This window comes from Protopterus annectens, chromosome 3.part0 (assembly GCF_019279795.1).
Source record: "Protopterus annectens isolate FY-2018-M chromosome 3.part0, PAN1.0, whole genome shotgun sequence".
NCBI classification, from domain to species: domain Eukaryota; kingdom Metazoa; phylum Chordata; order Ceratodontiformes; family Protopteridae; genus Protopterus; species Protopterus annectens.
Window position 1 is genome coordinate 805,611,525 of NC_056731.1, and position 19,550 is coordinate 805,631,074.

The following is a 19,550-nucleotide window of genomic DNA, read 5'->3' on the forward strand; positions in this document are numbered from 1 at the left end:
AAGAAAGAGCATCCACTTTCCAAGCTGTGTGATGAAACCTCTTTGTGCAAAACTTTGGCAGCTGGTGGTTTAGTGGAGAAGCGAACAGATCTATGTCTGGAGTTCCCCAGGACACTGTCAACTTTTGAAATACATGAAGATCCAGTTTCCACTCGTGGGGATCCATGATTTGTCTGCTTAACACATCTGCTAAGGAGTTCTGTGCTCCGGCAGAAACCTTGCCTGAAGAGTTAGTTGCAAGCTTAGCGCAGTCTCCCATAAAATCATTGCTTGCCTGCACAATGGGTAAGAATGTGTTCCCCCTTGTTTGTTGATGTACCACATGACAGCTGTGTTGTCTGTTAGAATCAACACCTGCCCTGGAAGAAGTAACTCCTTGAAAGCCATTAAAGCAAACTGGACTGCTAACATCTCCTTCATGTTGATATGTAGATGCTGTAGTCTGGCAGGCCACTTGTCTTGTATCCACTTTCCATTTAGATGAGCTCCCCAAGCAATGTCTGAGGCATCTGTCGTTAGAATTTGACTCGCCTCTGGTCGGGTCACAGAGAGTCCCTTGTTTAGGTGACATTCCTGAGCCCACTACAAAAATTCCTTTTGAATGCAAGGTATTATTTGAATGACAGTGTCCAAATCCTGGCAGTGCTGTGTCCATACATTGTTGAGATACCATTGTAGCTTCCTCATATGCAGTTTGGCATTGGGAAGCACCAGAATACAAGATGCCATGAACCCTAAGGCTTGAAGGACTGTCCTTGCAGTCAGCCCGGACTGAAGAGATAGTTGATGGAAGTAACTGGAAAGATTCTTTTGTTTGTCCGGGGTTAAAAAGGCCATCTGGGCTGCTGTATTCAGTCTCACACCCAGAAAGCACATGTCTTGAGAGGGTACTAGACTGGACTTTATTTCGCTCACAGAATACCCTAGGCATCTTAGCACTGCTATGACATATTCCAAATGCTGTAGAAGGTCTTCCTTTTCTTGAGCCAGAATCAGGCAATCGCCCAAGTAAGGATAGATTTGAATTCCTATTAGCCTGAAGTAAGCTATCACTGGAGCCAGAACGTTTGTGAATACTCTGGGCAGTAGATAAGCCAAAGGGCAATGCAGAGAACTGATAATGAGAATTTCCAGCTCGAAAACGCAGATACTTTCTGCAACTTAGTCTTATAGGCACATGAAGGTAAGCTTCCTTGAGATCTAAAGTTACCATCCAGTGATCCTTGCCCAGCAGAGGTAAAAGCTGTTGTAACGCCAACATTTTGAACTTTGGAATGTCCAGATAAGTGTTGAGGATAGATAAATCCAAAATTGGTCTCCACGTGTTCCCCTTCTTCGGTACTAGGAACAGGCGAGAAGAAAATCCTAGGCCCCTTTCTGGCACAGGAACCGGCCCAATGGCCCCTATCTGGCGTAACTGAGAAATTTGCTTGTGAGCCTCTTGTCTTTGTAGAGGAGGAATGTCTGGCATGCCTTTGAAAGGAGGCAAGGTATGGAAATAAAACCTGTAACCGTGGTGAATGATATCCAGAACCCATTTGTCTTGGGTAATTAAATCCCAATTTTCTTTGAAAAGAGACAGTCTTCCTCCTAGAGGTGCCGCCAGGCGAGAAGGTACTGGCAGCTGAAAAGGCAGGTCATTGGGTCTGCTTACGAAAGGACTGACCCCTGCCCTCACCAGAAGTCTGAGCAGGTGAACTCCTGCCCTAGGCCTAAAAGCACCTTGAGCTCTGCCCCTACCACGTCTAGACCTACCCCTAGACTGAGAATCATAAGCAGGATAAGTCCATCCCTTAGCAGGCCAATTTCTACTAAACTTCGGAGGCTGCACCTGCAAAAATCCTTAACAGTTTGCATAGACTTAGCCTTGTCCTCCATCTTCTTTAAAACTGCTTCCACAGGCGAACCAAACAACACATCAGACTGTAAAGGAGCATCCAAAATCCTTGTCTTAACATGCTCAGCTAAGTTCTGATCTCTCAACCAGGCGTGCCTACGAAGAACAGAACCAGTGGCAGCCACCCTGGAGGAGGCCTGCACAGCATCAAAACCACATTGCAAGGAATGTTTACCCACTTGTTCAGACACATGAACTAAATCCTGCAACTCTTTACACTCAATACCTTCCGCCAGAGCATCCACCTTAGATTTCAACTGTGAAAGAAGATAATTCTGATATTTTAACATGTGAAACTGACAATTCAACGCCCTCATGGCTAAAGTGGAAGAAGTATACACTTTCTTTCCCCATCTATCCAAAGCCCTTGCCTCTTTATCAGGAGGGACAGGATTTTTAACAACTGAGGCCTTCACACCTTTAGGCCCCTGAGAGACAGTTTCGGGTCTGCCCTAGGACTCTTAAAAGATACTTATGAGCTTCAGGCACCCTATAATACCTATCCGGTTTAACTGGGGCAGGAGGCAAAGAATCAGGATTCAGGGAAGCCTCTGCAAAAACATCTTCCACCACATTCAAAACAGGAGGTATAGCTAAAGGCCTATGCTGGGGTAAAACAAGAATTCCCTAAGCCTTTTCCTGGAATCAGAGAAATCTTGACCTTCCCATTTAAAATGCTCCCTCATGGAATGCAGAGTCTCTGAAAATGAAAAATCCTCAGGAGGAGAAGCAGAAGGAGTAGAATCATCCACATCAGAATCAGAATAAGGAGGGTACTCCTGCAAGTCTTCAGCCGAAGACTCCGCAGCCTCCGAGCATTGCTCAAAACTCTCAAACTCAGGTTCCACCCTAGGCCTTTTATCAGGAGGGGGCATAGAACAACTAATCATAGTAATCAAATCCTCTGCCATTTTAAGCATATGTTTCTTAGGCAAAGATCCTGAAGCACTAGGAGAAACCCCCACAGAAGTTAAACTTGGCCTGCCCCTCAAAGAAGCCTTGGAAACTGAAGGGGAGGCTCTAACCACCTTAGGAAGAGAGGGAAGAACAGCCACCTGAGAAGCCCCTCAGCCTGGCCTACTTCCTGAGAGGATACATCCTGTAACAGTAAAGTCTCTCCCTGAGACTCCAAAGAAACACCTGGCAAAACCTCCGGCTCCACTGAGCCCTCTAAAGAACCGACGTCTGGGACTGTCGGTTCCTCCACTCTAGGCTTTGCTGTTTTGTCCTTGCGTTTTTTAGCCGAGGCCGGCGTCGGAACATCCGACGGCATTTTATAATTACAACGCTTCCCAAACACTAACCTGGCACAGTCTAACCTTCTCTTAATAGTGCGTTTGTTAAATCTAGCACAAGAGCGGCATCCAACAACGTCGTGCTCAGGCCCTAAACAAGGTATACACAAAGTATGGTAATCCCTATGAGTATCTGTTTCCCACAAGAAATACAGTTATTCACTTTTTCTGACATCCGGTTAAATACTGAGGCAAGAAAAACCAAAATATTCCCAACGGGTACTTAGCCAACTTTGATTCGGTCTGAAACTCTGGCTTCAGAAACTTTCAGAACGCCAACCTGCACTCGCAAAATTGCTTCTGCATCGGACCATGCGGCAAAAAAGACTGAGGATATGACGTCGGTCATGCGCATTAGTACCCTGACGTACTGACGTCAGTCTAATGCGCCCTGACCGACGTCAGCCATATACTTTGGTATTCGGGCCGACTGGACAGCGGACTACCCAATAGTTAGGACTGCAGCAATGTGGAATGAAGAACATCTAGTATTATGGAAACTACAGAGGGTGAAATAGCGTAATGCTAGAGAAATAATGCAGGTAGAAAAACCATGACAGAACATCAAGCATAACAGGAAAAATAAGAAGGTGGAGATTATGTATATGTAAGGAAAGATGGAGAGCAGTAAGGGGTAACTAGTGTGTCCCAGTGGTGAGCAGGAGAAGCCAAAATTAAAGATAGGAAAAATAGTGAATCTTGTACAGAAAAATCCATAAAACATACTCTGAAAAGGCTGTTTAGCCAAGTGCCAGGAGAGATTTTATTTGAATAAAATACTACTGCTTAGAAAACTGCATTCCCGGTTGTGTGTGATCTGCTGTTGTTGCATCTGTTTGACTCTGCTGTGGTTTCTAAATGCAGTAAAGATGCCTGAAACACAGCAAAAATCAATGTGATAGATCCTTAAATGGCACTTGCACATCTTTGTAAAGATTACATACATAAAGCACAATAAAAGCCATTTCAAGACTAATAGCTGATCATCAGGTAAAAATACAGTCCAAATGCTTGAAACAAAGCAAAAATCAGTGTGGCAGAACTTAAAAATGGCAATCATACATAACCATTAAAGGTTAAACAGCACTAAGTATGTTAAAAGCCATTTCTAGGCAGATATTTCAACATTAGGTGAAAGCAAATAAAAATGCTAGTAATAGTACCTTAAATCTACACCTGCACATCACCACGGATATAGGGGAGGAATCCTAGTTTAAACAGAGAAAGATATGGTGCCAGAGACCAAAAGGGAGTTTTAAATGGTGCAATGCATCATGAGAGGTGAGGTAGTAAGAGAAAAACAAACGTTACCTTTTACATTAGACAGGAGAATACTAATGCAAAGCAACTTAGCAGGAAAGAACCCAGTAGGAACTGTAGGTCAAGCCGGAGAAGAAACAATCAGTATGGAAATTGATGTTCTTTTATAGTAGTACTAGTGCGTAATATTTTAGAGTAGGTAGTGAGCTAAGATAAAGTGTCAAAAATATTCAGACCACAGAGAATACAAACAGTGTAGAAGTGTTAAGGTTAGAATAAAAGTGGAAAAAAGAAATTAGAAGTTATGTACTCACCATAACGTTCCATCTGAGTAGGTGTATTCATTGGTCTGCAACCTGTGGGTTATGGATCCGATATCGGATCCGAACCGGCATGGTTTACCAGCTATAGATCCAAGCTCTCAGCTCCTCCCCTCACACATAATGCCCTGCTCTACCCTCATGACCTCAGATCGAGTTTGCCAACAGCAAAAACACCCTGAAAAGGGTAACACATAATATGCAGGAAACTGAAAGGCCAGGGGGATAGGAGGGTGGGATGGTTGCAGACAAATGAATACACCTACTCAGATGGAACGTTATGGTGAGTACATAACTTCTAAATCTGAAGTAGGAGATTCATTTGTCTGCAACCTGTGGGACAGAGTCCCCAGCTACCTGAATCTTGGGCGGCCGTCATGGAAGGATATTCCGGAGCACCGTGGAGCCAAATGATGCTCTACCCCTAGATGCAAGATCCAACTTATAGTGGGAAATAAAAGTATGAGATGAAGCCCACGTGGCTGCTGCACAAATATCATCTAGAGGAATCCTAGCCTTGAAGGCTGCCGAGGTAGATACTGACCGGGTTGAATGGGCGTGTACACCCTCCGGTGCGGGCCTTCCTGAAGCTTGATAAGCCAATAAGATGCACTGTGAAATCCAGCGAGACAGAGAAACTTTAGAAATTGGCTTGCCCAAATTAAATTTAGCAAAGGAAATAAACAACTGGTCGGATTGCCTATGACCAGCCGTTCTGTTTAGATAAAATCTAAGTTGCCTGTGAACATCTAAGGAGTGAAGCCTGTATTCACCTTTGTTCTCATATTTAGGGAAGAAAATAGGGAGGTTAATGGACTGATTAATGTTTGCTTCAGAAGCTACTTTAGGAAGAAAGGACGGGTTGGTCCTGAGGTAAACACGGTCCGGATGAAATACAAAGTAAGGAGGTTTAGCTGATAATGCTTGAAGCTCTGAAACTCTCTTGGCCGATGTAATGGCTACTAAAAAGGCTGTCTTGAAAGACAAAAATTTGAGATCCACCGTAGCCGCTGGTTCGAAGGGGGGGGGCGGTCAAGGCCTGGAGAACCAAGGAAAGGTCCCAAGGAGGAACCACTTGCTTTACAGGGGGCCTGAGAAGAAAAGTACCTTTAAGGAAAATTTACACAACTTGGCTGACATAAGTGGATTAGAGTCATGGCCAACGTGATAATGAGAAATTGCCGCCAGTTGTACTTTGACTGTGGAACTGCTGGCCCCATCGTTAAAAAGAGTGGTTAGAAAGTCAAGCACTAAAGGGAGAGGAACCGTGAAGGGTTTCAGGCCTTGCCGCTCCGCCCACAAAGAAAACCGTTTCCACTTGCTGCGGTAGACTTTCCTAGTGGACGGTTTATGAGCTGCCACCAGTATTGCCTTAACAGGTGACGAAATACCGGGAGTCCTGATCAAGAGTGGAACTGGAGCAGCCAAGCGGTCAGCTTCAGGTTGTCCAGGTTCGGAGGGGGTATGCAGGATGGGTGGGATATCAGATCCGGAATGGGATCTAGAATCCAAGGAGGATTCACCGCGTGAGACCTTAGAAAGGGGAACCAGATCTGTCGAGGCCAAAACGGAGCAATGAGAATCATTCTGCAACCCACCAGAGAGGCTTTCTGAAGAACTTGGAGCATCAGAGGCAAGGGTGGATAAGCGTAAAGAAGACCGGGTGGCCAAGCATGCACCAGAGCATCTCTTGGAGAACCTCCTGGAGGAGGTATCAGAGCGAAAAAACTGTCGCACTTGGTGTTTGAGGGAGAGGCAAAAAGATCGCATGAAGGAGTTCCCCACCGTGCGAATATGCGTTCCGCTACTTGAAAATTGAGAGACCACTCGTAAGGGGTCAGAATGGTGCAACTGAGCCTGTCCGCCAGGATGTTGGACCGACCCGGAATGTGCGTTGCTAATAGAAAGCGGTTGGTGGAGATTGCCCATTCCCAAACTCTCATGGCTTCTCGACAAAGGGGGTAAGACCTTGTTCCCCCTTGCTTGTTGATGTACCAGACAACAGACATGTTGTCCGATTGAATCGCAATTGTTCCCAAGGGAAGAAAGTCCTGAAGTGCTTGCAACGCTAAGAGCACTGCTGTCATCTCTAGAACGTTGATATGCAGTAAGGTCTCTGATTCGTTCCACGTGCCTTGGACGGTCCGGCCCGCAAAATGCCCCCCCCACCCGAGGCGGGAGGCGTCCGTGGTCACCGTGGCGAGAGGGGGAGAAGCACAAAATGGGCGGCCTCCGTGGAGATCTGGGGAGTGAAGCCACCACAGGAGGGACCACTTGCAAGCCTTGCTGATCGCAATGGGATGATGCATAGGGAGAGCAAGGTATGACCATTGTATTAAGAGAGTCCACTGGAGGATGCGCATATTGAGCCTGGCAAGAGGAAGAAGTGCTATAGCAGACGGCATGGACCCTAGAGCCCTCAGGACCAACTCCGCCGGAACAGAACTTGAGTGGAGAATGGCCCGCACCTGGAGCTGCAGATTTTGAACTCTGTCCGCAGTGAGGAAGGCTCGTAAACTCCTTGTGTCTAACCTGGCCCCTATAAAATCTAAGAGCTGTGTGGGCTCCAGGTTGGATTTCTTTGTATTTATTGTAATGCCCAGAAAGGGAGCAAGATGGAGAAAGGAGTCTCGCGCCAATAATAGTAGATGCCTTGTTGGGGCGGTAAGAAGCCAGTCGTCCAGGTAGGGAAAGACCTGCACCCCCTGAAGCCTCAGGTGGGCCGCTACCACTGCTAATACTTTGGTGAACACCCTGGGGGCTGTGGTGAGACCAAAGGGAAGGACCCGGAACTGGTAGTGACTGGCTCCTAGCCGGAAGCGGAGGAACCTCCTGGAGCGCCTGTCCATCAGGATGTGGTAGTATGCATCTTTGAGGTCTATAGAACACATCCAGTGATTTTCTCCCAGAAGGGGGAGAATAGATTGCAGAGTGACCATTCGGAATTTTTCCTTGGGGACTGCCAGATTCAGGAGAGAAAGGTCTAGAATTGGTCTTAGTTCCCCCGTCTTTTTTGGCACTAAAAAGAACCTGGAGTAGAACCCTGATCCGATCTGGTCTGGGGGGATGGGCTGGATGGCTCTTTCCTTTAGCAGATGGCCAATTTCTGCCAAAGCGGCCTCCCGTTGACCGGGTGGAACGTTTGGGAGGGACTTCAACTTTGGTAGGTGAAGAAAAGGGATGCGGTATCCTCTGGATATGATTTGGAGAACCCAGCGGTCTGATGTTATGGACTCCCATGCCACTAGGTGCCCCGAAAAACGTCCCCCGACTGCCTCCAGAGTGGAGCAGCCGGGCAACCCCTCAGGGTTGCTGCGCGGGCCGTTCAGAGAAAGGTTCTCTGGACCCGAAGTTCCTGGGAGCCCCTCTGCCTCTAGGGCGGCGTCCTCCCTGTCCTCCTCTGCCACGGAAGGACTGGTTGTCCGGAGCAGGCTGGGACTGCTGCGACTTCCGGAACCACATCTTCTTCTGACCCTTTTGGTTCCTAGAGTAGGGCCTCTGGGGTGCAGAGAAGCGGATTCGACGGCAGACAGCGTCTTCCGTCCTTCTCGCTCTGGGTCAAGGTTTCGCGAACGGTTTTGCCAAAGAGGGCAGAACCATCAAAGGGGCGTTAAACGACGCTTTGAAGGGCTCAGAAAATCGAGACGGAGCCAGGCCTGACGTCTAGTGACTAGGCCTGCCCCTGCAGCTCTAGCGGCGCCTTCCGTAGCATGAGAGAGTAGCCGCATAGAGGTATTAGTAACTGATCTAAGAGTGGCCATGCGGGTGGAGTGCAGCATCCTGTCCTCCTCCGACATGGACTCTGGGGAGATGCAGCGTATTCTTTAATGAGATCTCGCTGCATCCTAATGACGCAGTTAGGTAGTTCAGCGCCCTTACTGAGAAGGTCGCTGAACTAAACATCCGCTTCCCCAAGCGGTCCATCATCTGAGACTCCTTGCTCGGGGGATGGACTGAGGGACTCTCCTGAGCCAGTTCCCTCTTGGTGGCCGCCGCCAACATGGCATCTACCGGAGGCCCCTTACTCCAATGGGCACGGTCGGACGGTGGGCTAAGGATCCTATCGGGCCTCTTAGGGATTGGCTCCACGGTGTCCGGTTCCTTCCACGCCCTGGTGGTAATGAGGTCCACCAGGGGTCGCCAGGAGGGGACACCCAAGAGGTAGACGGGCCCGCTTCAAATGCCTCCAAGAACACGGACTCGTCCGAGGAAGACTTGGGGGCAGACCACCCCCCCCTTATACGGAGCATTTCCATGATGTCCCCAAATGAGACATCCTCGGGGGGTGACCGTGGGGAGCCTTCCCCTTCCTCCAAGTCCGTGTCTTCCATGAGAGACTCGGGGGAGTCAATGTGCCTCCTTTTGCACGTATGCTTGCGAGGAACATCCTCTGGGGGGCTGTCAGAGGACTCCTCGCAAGCAGCAACCTGTTCCATTGGAGCAGCTTGGAGCACAGAAGCGGGCTGTCCCAAGGGCCGGATGGTGGAAGCCTGGCCCAGTGCAGAGGGAGCGCGGGACGGAGCCGAAACAAGTGCCGGGGGTCCGGAGACCCTCAACAGGGCCCTCTCCACTACAGCAAACACCGAAGGGGAGCCGACCTCGACCAAAGGATCCGACAATCGGCTCCCCCTCGGATCCAAAGAGTGGATCAGAGCCGGCGCCGAAGCGCTCAGATCCGAAGGGACAGTGCGCTCCGACACAGACGGCGCCGAAGGAGCACTGATCCCCCCGGATCCGAGGCTCGGATCCAGGCTCCGAGAGGTCGGATCCGATGCACTCGAGGGCAGGGTCGGATCCGAAGTACAAAGCACTATCGGCGCCGACCCACCCCGCCCGGCTGCTAGGCTCCAGCTGCTCCGAACCCGGGTAGCGGGTCGGAGAAGGAGCAACCGGTTTGAAAAAGGGTGTTGAGCTCCCCCCCAGAGGGGGGGGGGGGAGGCAAGAGCACTCCCATCTGCATCTGGGCCTGGATGAACCTTCTCATCATCCGGTCCAGATCAGCATCCGAAAGGCTATACGTTGATCTCGACGAGGCTACCGAGGTAGGCCTGGAGTGCCTCCTCGATAGCCTCGATGGAGATCGGGTCTCCTCCTCCTCAGGTCCCGGTGAAAAACACACTGGAGACTGGAGCCGAGAAGGAGGAGACCGAGCCGACAATGGAGCCGACAACAGAGCCGGGGGAGAAGCCCGCTTGGCTGGCGGGGCCGAAACAGAGGTCTCGGCCCGCCGCTTATGGTGCTTCTCCCTCCGGTCCCTTTTCTTAGCATCCCTCTCCTCCGAACCAGAAACGGGAGGTTGAGTCCCAGGAGGAGGAGGGGGCGCCGCAGAAGGAATAACCAAGGGTACGGTTACTCCCGAAGGAGCGGAGGTCAGAGCCGAGTCCGGCGGTAAAAGGCCCGCCAAAACAAGCTTGGACCTCCGCTCCTTCAATGCCCTGGGGTTGAACCCTGCACAAATGGAACATCCAGATGTGAGGTGTTCAACCCCCAGGCATCTAACACACCGAGTGTGGCCATCAGCTGGGGAAAGCTTATGGCCACACTCGGAGCATTTAGAAAAGATAGATTTGGGTTGCTCTGCCATCCCAATCTAAAAACAGTAGTTACTAAAAAGAACTAAAAGTAACTAAAGAACACAATATAAACTCACAGACCCAACACACACACACTACGCTAACAGCGAGGGGAGGGATATAACTTTTAGATTAACTCTAAAAAAGTAAATATACAAAAAGGGGAACCTACACTTTCACACAAAAAAACAATAAAAACTTTTAAATTTTGAAATTTAACACTTAAAACTAGCACTTAGCTTGAGAGCTTGAGAAACAATCCAGTCACCATGCGCGGCAAACGAGATCTGGGGTCATGAGGGTAGAGCAGGGCATTATGGGTGAGGGGAGGAGCTGAGAGCTTGGATCCATAGCTGGTAAACCATGCCAGTTCGGATCCGATATCGGATCCATAACCCACAGGTTGCAGACAAATGAATCTCCTACTTCAGATCTAGTATTATGGGAACTACAGAGAGTGAAAATAGCATAATGCTAGAGAAATAATGCAGACAAAAGAACTAAAAATAGAACATTAAACAGAGCTAGAAAAATAAGAAAGTGGAGATGATATATATGCAAGGAAAGATGAACAGTAGTAATGAGTAACTAGTGTGTCCCAGTGATGAGCAGGAGAAGCCAAAATTAAAGGTAGCAAAAATACTGAGTGTTATACAGAAACATCCATAGAACTTACAGGAATAAGTTGCAAGCGGTTATGGAAACAAAAGGGTCCAAGTTTGGATAAAGTCTTTATGGTTCAGGTGATAACTGGTGCTGCAGCTGTGGAGGTTGGTGGAGACGAGTCTTATGCCAAAAAACACCACTCACTCATCGCTATTAAAGCTTAAATTCCAGTAGAAGCTGAGCCATAATGGAGTTAGGAAAAAAGCAGAATGTGGTAGTAAAAGGAAATTCACTGTTGCAGTCTGATTTAGCCATAAGAAAAAAAGATGGTTTGTGGTGACTAGTGATTATTTTGAGATTAGTAAATGAAATATGCTCCCCAGTTGCTTCTTTGGTGTTTGCTGTTCCTGAATTTAATGTCTCAGCATCTCACTGACATCTCAATCCACACTAATTTATTTTAAGTAATGAGCAGAACTTAAGCTGAAGTTCACTTAAGTGTTTGCTAAACTGTTGGAAATGTTAGGGTTTGGAAATAAGGTATTGTAGCATGTGAATGATGCACTCATTCTGATACCTACATAAAATGAACACAGGGAAACATTGTATGTTGTTTATGAAACTTTATATATAGCTCATTTGAAAATGGACCTAAACAAAGTACAAAAGTACAGCTTATGCAGCCAGAAGTAAATCTCCTAGAAGTAACTGCAAAAGTTTAGCTGGTTCAACCAGCACTCTGTGTCGGTTCCACAAACCAGTGCCCTACCCCCTCAGATCTTCAAGAGTGTTACACTGACTACCCCACTGAAGAGTACAAAAAAACCTCCAAAACATTTTACTGTAATAGACATTGGCTTATACAGTCAGATCCCCCTCCCCCTGCAAAACCAAAAAAAAAAAACTGACACAAGGCAACAGTTTACACCACATCTGGAGCACTACAATGCTCAAGCTAGACAGCAAATGCTGGTATTGCATAAGAGAGAGATCTGGAACGATTGATCACAGCCCCCCCCCCCCCAAACTCTTTGCATCCTTGCCCTGCCTTTGATACACTACAGACAGGGAGGAAAGGTTATCTTGCACATGCCCCTCTCTCCCACAGTGACAAGAGTGAAAAAGTTACTGAGGCTAGTAAACTTTTCTACAGAAATTGTCAAAAAATTTTGTTCAAAGAGCATGACTATTGTATAACATGCTGCAGGGAGCAGTGGATTCTGACAAGTTGCTACAGTGAACACCTGAAGCTTGTGTAGAATTTGAAAAATGCATCAACTTATGCTAAAGTTAGTCAGTGGAGATCCAGTTCAGCCATTTCACAAGTACATGTTAATGAAGCTGTTTTGGGAACCAGACTTGGTCGGAAAACACTAGTAATCAACACTCAGTTGTGTTATCACTACTGTGTGAATGGCTGCCTTTTCTCCTGAAGGTGGAACTGACTGCGTACCAGAGATTGCCCTCTTAGAGTTAATATCTACAAGTAGAGGTGGTATTGGTATAGCTCTTAACTTGTTTTCTTTTAAACAAGGGACAAAGGCAAAAATAATCAGGGTCAAAGATCCAAAATCTGGGACATGAACGTATTCCCTTAAAGATGCAAAATCAGGGACACGAACGTATTCCCTTAAAATTTGATAGATTAAAAGGATTTGTAATACTGTGCATTTTATAATGAACAAGAAATGTGTAACTGGAATCTCTGGAATTATGCAAGGACTAAGCTCCACAGTTTTGTCACAAAGTCAGAAATTTTATGAGTAATGTTGCAACATTTAGAAGCAAAATCAGGGACATTTGAAAGGTGTGGGAAGGTACAGGGAGGCTTAACCTCGCAAAAACTTTTTTTTTGTGTGTGTGTGTGTGTGTTATTTTTTTTATTTTTTTTTTTTTTACTTTTTAACTTTCAAATGCTATTTGCATTCAGAAGCCTTCAGTCATTTGTTATTAAGATATCACAAATGAGTCAAATAGTTGTCAGGGTGCCAGTTATTACAGCTATACTATTACCTAAGTGGCCCAATCCTCCATCTAGGATATTTTTGTGGATTATAGATCCAGATGAAAAGTACAGTTATAAAAACAGATGATGTTCAAATTCCTTACTGCATCCTGCGCAGGATACAACACCCTACCAGTCTTCAAAAAGCTCTGGCCCACCTAGAGTGATCTGTAGTTAAATGAGTTCATTTTGAGAGCTCCCAGCTGGTCATCCTGGACGTAAATATGTTCCTTGACAACTATGGAGATTCTACTACAGTTGCCATTGGGCCTGAAGGCATGAAATGTGCAAATCCCTCATTTGCTCACTCAAAAAAAAAAAAAAATTATCTGCTTTTACTGTATTTGTGTTTCTTCTTACTTTATTTTGCTTTTGCGTCATCTTAAAAGTACTCAATTGTATTTATTACTGCTTGGTGTAACTCATTCTAAGCCTTTTAGTTTAAGCACTTGGGCTTCAGACCAGTTGTTTCACATTAAGAAGGTTTGTGGTCTGCACTGTAGTGGCAGAACAGGTAGCTTACATCCTTCTAAGTTGGGAACTGCTGATTGAGGGCTCAGTGTCTGTTATTCCAAAAGTGTATTAATTCTGGTTTAAGCACTTGGGCTTCAGGCCAGTTATTTTACATTAAGAGGGTTCATGGTCTGCACTCTTGTGGGAGGAGAGGCTGGACTCTGCCCTTCTGAGCTGGGAATTTCTGGTTAAAGGCTTATAGTGCCTGCATCTTTGAACTGCTTCTTACAGAAATTGGTACACCTTGTTTGCTGTAGCATAGAATAGATCCAGGCCTGCTCAATCTAGCTTTGTTTGTATGCTTGTTTGTTTGCTTAGTTCCCTGAAACGCTAATTCCACCTAAAATGCGGCTTCTCAGCGCTTCTGTGGATCACTAGTGATATCTGCATTGCTTACTGTACTTATTTCCTTGTTTCACTTGAAAGAAAGTTAGTTTGTCGTTTTTGCATTTAAGTTAACTGTAACACATTGCATTTAAGTTACCTGGCACTTGCTCACTAAAGCAATTATATAAGTCAGCACTAAAAAATTAAAAGCACTACACCCTCACAAACTCCCCTTGAGTACCTTGTTCCCCATTGGTCCTTTTTTTCAATTATAAAGGAATTCCCAATACTATTCTAGCATGTCCAAAGGTCAGTTGTCAATCTCCTCTCCGGTCCAGCTGGTGAATCTGGGAATCTTGAGGCAACGTTACAACTGCCTCATGTAAACAGACAACCCTCTCCTCCTCCCAACAAATTCCAACACATGAGAGATGCAACCATATAGCCAAACTGGAGGCTAAGCTCTCTCAACTCAGTTCTGGCATAACCAGTCAGGAGGAGAAGGAAACCACACTCACTACAATTCCAGTCTCACATAGACCTACCACGACAGCAAACCAAACACATAAACACACAAAAATATACTCAGAAGCTCTAAATAAAAATCTGCCTAAGCAGCAGAGACCTCCAAATCAGACACCCAAGCAACCGCTACCCCAAAACAAAACACGTGCAACACATAGCTCACAAAGCCAATGTGCCGAACAGTCACAGCCCTTAAGGCTAAACAACACACCTGATACACTTGTAATAGGTGACTCTATCGTCAGGCACACTGACGTCCCGCTTACCAGGCTGAACAAGGAGAAGGTCACGGTGAGCTGCCTGTCGGGCGCTAGGATCTGCCACATAACACAAGCACTCCGGTCACTCCAAGGCAAGTACAAATATGACTCAGTCATTGTCCATGCTGGTGTGAATGACCTGAGACGTATCTCCCTGGACTACATGAAAAGAGACATAGAGGAGCTCCCTGAGCATGTAGCCCAGGCCGGTATGATCCTGACCTTGAGTAGCATCTTACCCTCACCAAGAATGATGCCACAATATGAAGACAAGATGATCAATTTCAACAATTGGCTTAAGTATTGGTGTCATTCAAAAGGGATCCAATGCCTGTCAGCCTGGGATGACATGCTCGACAAGCCACAATGCTTCGCTTGGGACGGCTTGCACCTGTCAGCCCTGGGCTTTCGGATATTGGCAAAGGCTCTTGCTACCCCCATAGTGCCTTTTTTAGGCAAGGCTCAAAAGATGAACCCACCTCCATAGGTATCACAAGGGATAAGAAACTAAGAGTAATGCTACTCAGCGCCAGAAGTCTAAACCTCAAGATGCACGCACTCGAAACTCTCCTTAGCATGGAGAACATCGATATCTATGCAGTAACAGAAACCTGGTTCAAGGCTCCCAAGAGCACCCCAGCATTACCAGGTTATACCTCATACCATGCTTTTTGGCCCCAAAACTTGGACTGAACCACAAAAGGAGGGGGAGTATCAATATTCGTCAAAGATACCCACACCTCCAGGTTGGTGGCACAGCACGAAGCATCAGAGACTATGCATGTGCAACTAACAGTGGGTAAAACTGCCTTCCAGTTTATAGCCTGCTACAGACCACCCTCCCAAACCCAGGAACCCCACTCGGCCTTCCTGAGAACACTGGAAAATATGAAGTGGTCTCTCCAACCACCATTATATTGGGTGACTTCAACTACCCAAACATAGACTGGGAGCATTACTCTAGCTCCAACACCCTAGCCCAATGGTTCCTAGAATTTATAAACTCAAATGCTATGGAACAACTTGTTACCACTCCCACAAGAGGGGAAAACATACTGGACCTGATCATCACCAACATGGGGACTCGATGCTCCAGACCAGAAGTGTATCCCTCACTGGTAAGATCAGACCATAAACTAATCTCACTGGATATTCACATCCCGACCCCACCTCCTGCCCAGAAAACCACAGTGAAAAACTTCTCTAAAGCAAATTTCACACTCCTCAAAACCGAGGTGGAATCCTTCAAAGCCCCCGGGCCTGTGGAAAATATGGCCCAGGCCGCAGAATCCTTTATAAACGCATTCTATGAACACCTTCAGGAATGCATGGATCATGCAATCCCAAATAAAACCAAGACCCAATCCTCCAAAGGCAGACATCCTGTCTGCTGGACCCCAGCCATAAACAAACTATACAACAGAAGGAGGAAGCTACTACATGATAGAGCAAAATCCCAAAAAGGGAAGGCATCTCTGATCAGTATTATCAAAACATTACGGGCACTCATAAAATTGTCTAAGGCCAGCTTTGAGAGAAAAATTGCACAGGACACTAAGGATAATCACAAGGCTTTCTTTAGTTATATTAGGAACCTGGGTGGGAATTCCCAGATATGCTCAGAATTAGTCCAAAATGACAAAAAATTCACCGAACCCACAGACATTGCCAACATCCTAGCTGACAGGTTCAGCACAAACTTATCCCCCCCCCCACCAAAAGGGCAAATATCTATCCCAGCAGAGTGCTGCCCCCTGACATCTCAGATGCTCAGGTAATAGCCGCCCTCTCCAAAGCAAAAATCACAGCATCAATGGGACCAGACGGTGTCCCGGGCTGCATCCTACATGAACTCCAAGAAGAGATAAACCCAAAAATAAAACTACTGTTCAATCTCAGCCTTACTACAGGATATGAACCCAAAGAGTGGCGTATAGCAACAGTGGTCCCCTCTCCACAAAGGTGGTGCCTCAACGGATCCTGGAAACTATTGCCCCATAAGCCTGACTAGCTTGGTCTGCAAAGCTATGGAAAGGATCATCATGGACCTCATAAATAAAGATATTGGGGACCTACAGACACTGGATCCTACCCAGTTCGGCTTTGTTAAGGGCAGATCCTGCCTCTTAAACCTGGTCGATTTCTTTGAAACAGTCACCAAGGCCATTGACAAGGAGAAGGTGGTCCACACAGCCTACCTGGACATCGCAAAAGCCTTCGATACAATACCCCACTCGGGCATTATAGATAAGCTCACCAACTTAAATATAAATCCCTATGTCACTAGATGGGTTGCAAACTGGCTCAAGGACAGAACCCACATGGCTAGAATTGCTGGAGCCATGTCAGACTCCAAACCAGTTACAAGTGGCGTCCCACAAGGCTCAGTCCTGGGACCTCTCTTGTTCGGTATATATTTCTTGGAGGTACAGGCCAACATGGAAGGACTGTGGCTGACCAAGTTCACAGATGGGCGCCATAATTGACTCTCCAGCCGACACAAGCATCCTCCAAAAGGGCCTCATAGAAACAGACAACTGGTGCCAGAGCCATGGCCTCAAGCTAAACGCCAAAAAGTGTATAGTCATCCCCTTTGGCAAAAACAAAGTGCCCACAAATTACCACATAGGTGGTAATCCATTAAGTACAGAAGAAGTAATTAGGGACCTGGGGACCCAAGTTGATAGCAATCTCTCATTTGACAACCACGTGGCCAAAGTAGTTAGAAAAACATTTTATATAGCCCACCTAATCATGAAGGGATTCACATCTAGATCAGGGGAGGTCATCGTGCCTCTTTACTCATCCCTCATCAGGCCCATAATTGAGTACAATGCCCCTTTTGGGATGTACCTTACCAGACACCTGCAGCAACTGGAAAGACCCCAAAAGTACCTCACCAAGAGGATCAAAGGGCTTAAACAGATGCCATATGGTGCACGGTTAAGGAAACTCCAGCTCTACTCAGTGGTATACCGCCTGCTCAGAGGCGATCTGTGCCTGACGTCTAAAGCCATGTCCAACCCAGAATTAATGGACATGCTGCACCTCAAAAAATCCAAATCCCATCGAGCTACGTGCTCGAGAGACTTGAACCTCAGCACTGAAATAAATAGGACATGCTGGTGGGACAGATTCATAACCCAGAGGCTCCCTTCACTCTGGAATATAATCCCAGTCCAGGTTAGGCAGAGTCCCTCACTGACTCTCTTCAAGAGGAATCTTGATGATGGGAGATCGTAGGTTTACCCCGGGTATCACTTCTGTGTCACTGTTAGACAGAGGCACAGTATACTAACCTCGAAAAAGGGCATACCAAAATTAATTTAAAATGGGTGGCGAAAGCCAAATACACTCTGGCTAGGCTTATAAATGCCCTAGGGCAGATAGCCTAGTATGAACCTCTGAACCTATAGTGGGAGTGTCCTCTTTACATATAAACCTAGTTTCAGCAACTGTGCAGATATGGGTGTTTTCCAAATGCAGAAACACCTGATGACCAGACAACAATTTAGACTTCTAGCATTAAGGAGAACCCCCTTAATGTGATCTGATTTCAGGGCTGATATGCTAGTCATGTTGGAATGTTAATGGAATATATCTGTCTCCCTCTTGAAATGTGAAACTCACTATTCTGAGTCATGACAATTTGAAAAAAAATAAACTGTTACAAACATGACAGCAAATTCTGCAACTTGCTGTTAACATATAAAGCATTTTTTTGTGTGCCTGCAACATGGGGCAATATGCTACTATGCATTTATTTCATATATACTCTTGCTCTACAGATGCTTCACATCAGAGGAGGGGAAATACTCCAACATAATTCATCCTTGGATTTACCATAAATATTTCCTCTACATGTGCACTTTCAGATGCCTTATACTGAGGACTGCAGTTATGGTTCTCACCCAGATGAACACTCCTGGAGTCATCATGCCTTTCCACTTTGATTATAACTTTCTGCTTGTGTTACTGAAAATGGGGAATACCAGTTTACCAGTCCAAAGATGCTGTCCCCATCTTCCACATGACATTGAAAATGGACATCTTTGGCCTGATCCCATCCACTCCTGCAGCACTGTCACTTGAAAACATTACAATTCAACATTAACCTCATTTATGTTAACAGATATAGGTCCAGCAGATGCTTCTGCATACTTTAAATACAGTATATTCATTGGGTCAACATTTCTTTACCCTTGCGGAGTACAACCTGAACAATGTGCCTCCAAGTTATCTTCACTGAATGGTTTGCTGGAACCTTTTTGCGACCATCCAAAAAAATCATTCACCAAAGCCTCAACAAACTCCCACAAAGGCTTTCAATTTGGTGATTTCCACATCTACTGTTTTCCTGGCCAGTCTGCTTCTATAAATCAAACCTATATCACAGATGTGTCACAGAAAGTTTCATGCCTGCTGAGTTTAGCAACAAGACTGCATTGGCTTGAAACCAAACTCCTTGTAGTTTCAAGCCATATCAGCCTAAAAATACTTGCTATTTCATTACAGTAAAGGAAATTTATAAAAAGACAGAACTCCCCGGGTAATGAAACAATATATACCCCATACAGATAAATAATTGTGTGTGTGTGTGTATATATATATATATATATATATATATATATATATATATATATATATATATGTGTGTGTGTGTATATATATATATATATATATATACACAAAACAAAAACTGTACACCAGAAGAGAAAATAATATAAAAATAAAACTTATTCTATTTAAAACAATAAAATAATAAATAAAGTAAATAAAACTTGCAGGCACCAAACACAGTTCAATTAAGCTTTCGCTCTTATTAGATGAAAGAGCTTCTTCAGAATAACCAAATTTTCAAACACATACAGTATAATTCAGAGTAAATCACATGTAAGTACAGTAACCAATGAATTAAATCAAAACATTAGTAGAGAGACCAATGAAATATCAATATAACATTCAAACA